This window comes from Jaculus jaculus, chromosome 1, assembly GCF_020740685.1.
Source record: "Jaculus jaculus isolate mJacJac1 chromosome 1, mJacJac1.mat.Y.cur, whole genome shotgun sequence".
Classification (NCBI taxonomy): domain Eukaryota; kingdom Metazoa; phylum Chordata; class Mammalia; order Rodentia; family Dipodidae; genus Jaculus; species Jaculus jaculus.
In genome coordinates this window covers 31,541,874-31,544,026 of record NC_059102.1, presented here as the reverse complement: position 1 = coordinate 31,544,026, position 2,153 = coordinate 31,541,874, and the positions used below count along the sequence as shown (strand labels likewise).

At 42.5% G+C, this 2,153-nt stretch overlaps 1 non-coding gene across 1 annotated transcript; it reads left to right on the top strand.

The window, feature by feature from the left end:
* Nucleotides 1-1,592: 1,592 nt before the first annotated feature.
* Nucleotides 1,593-1,738, top strand: LOC123457868. Its single transcript, XR_006635227.1, has one exon. It is a non-coding gene; the product is annotated as a small nucleolar RNA SNORA29 (small nucleolar RNA).
* Nucleotides 1,739-2,153: the final 415 nt, after the last annotated feature.

Genomic DNA, 2,153 nt, shown 5'->3' with positions numbered 1-2,153 from the left:
TCTCTCTCTGTCGCTGTCAAATAAATAAATAAAAATAAACAAAAAAATTTTTAAAAAAAATGAGAGCAGAGAGCTTGTTTGGGGAAGGAAAGGAGGATTCCTGAAAGAAGAAGCGAAGGGATAAAGGCTGTAAGACAAGTGAGGCTTATGCACCCGAGGAGTGATCAGATATCTAGAGAAAAGGAGAAATTGTCAACAACAGTGGCTCAGTGGCTAAGGTGCTTGCCTGAAAAACTTAAGCACCAAAAAAAAAAAAAACAAAAAAGTAAAAATTTAAAAAATAATAAAAATTGAGGCTGGAGAGATGGCTTAGTGATTAAGGCACTTTCCTACAATACCAAAGGATCCAGGTTCAGTTCCTCAGTACTCCTGTAAAGCCAGATGCACAAGGCGGGACATGCATCTGGAGTTCATTTGTAGTGGCTAGGAGAACCTGGTGCACCCATTCTCTATCTGCCTCTCTCTCTCTCTCTCAAATAAATAAGTAAATAAAATATAAAAAATAAATAAAACAGTGGGTCCTGGTAGCACAGGCCTGTAATCCCAACTATTCTGAAAGCTGAGGTAGGAGGATTAATAGTTCAAGGCCAATCTGAGCAACTTAGTATAAAACATTATCTCAAATCAAGCTGGAGCTGAGCTGGAAGCCTCCTCCTTGTTGACTAGCTGTCACAATGCTGAAGAGCTCTACAGCCCGTTGGGGGAGAAAAGCCATCAATGGTCTTAACCAATAGTGGATCCTGCAGGCTATACCCCTGGCCAGCCAGGCCAAATCTACCAACTGGTACAATGGTGGCATGACTGTTATGGGAAAAATCAACTACTCTCTGATTTGAGGCCTATTCCACACAGGGAGGGAATTCATGCCTGCTACTGAAAACCTAGTCAAAAGCTTTTGGCTGGGAAAGTTATGAGGCCTAGAGGACCATCCATCCAACCCATTAATATTTTGGTTAGTGGATATAGTATGCCCACAAAATTGGCCTCTAAATATTTATTTATACCCACATATTAATGCTATTCTCACTTTGTGTACAGAAGCTTCTCCTTTTCAGAGGGCGATGATTACTGGGGAGGCTCATAACTTATCAAAGAAGTGACAGTGGAATGTTCCGCACTAAGTGAGACATCTCTATCACACCTTCCAAGGCTAAGGGACTGTTGCCAAAGATGTGGTGGAAAGAATGTAGAGCCAAAGGAAGGGTAGTTACACTCATGACCCCACACTGGCTGATGCTACCTACACAAGACCTGCATAATATGAGGGGGAATAAGAGATCATGACATCAAAATATTAGAGGAGTCAGGCGCGGAGGCGCATGCCTTTAATTCCTGCACTCGGGAGGCAGAGATAGAAGGATTGCCGAGAGTTCGAGGCCACCCTGAGGCTACATAGTTAATTCCAGGTCAGCCTGGATCAGAGTGAGACCCTACCTTGAAAAAAAAAAAAATAGAGGGACTAGCTGAAAAGAAGGGATTCAGTGGAGAAGAGACAGAGGAGCGGGCACAAAGGAGAGTGGTCGGAGGGGATTGTGAACAGGGTAAATTATATGAATGGAAGTTGTCAGTAGAAAGTTAAAAATAAAATAAAATTTTAAAACATTGTTTCAAAATAAAAAGTATCAAAGAATGTTGTTGCTAGTGGCTATGCTTGTGGGATAGATTAAAGGTGCCATGATCTCAAGAGGGAGGGTTTTTCAGTGTCCTCCCTTTACCTGAAATGGCTGAACAGAAATATAAAGTTAATAAATGAATACTTATAATAATAAAAAAATGTTGTTGTTGAGTGGTAGAACTTTTTTTTCATTTATTTATTTGAGAGTGACAGAGAGAGAAAGAGGTAGAGAGAGAGAAATTGAGAGAGAGAGAGAGAGAGAAAATGGGCTCGCCAGGGCCTCCGGCCAGACGCGTGCGCCCCCTTGTGCATCTGGCTAACGTGGGTCCTGGGGAACCGAGCCTCGAACCGGGGTCCTGAGGCTTCACAGACAAGCGTTTAACTGCTAAGCCATCTCTCCAGCCCTAAACATTTGTTTAATAGACACAAGGCCTTAGGTTCGGTCCCTAGTACTGCAACAGCAAATGTGACAAAAACAATCACAGGAGGAGGCAAACCCCAGCCTTTTTAATGTCCTTAAGTGCACTGGAGAGGAACC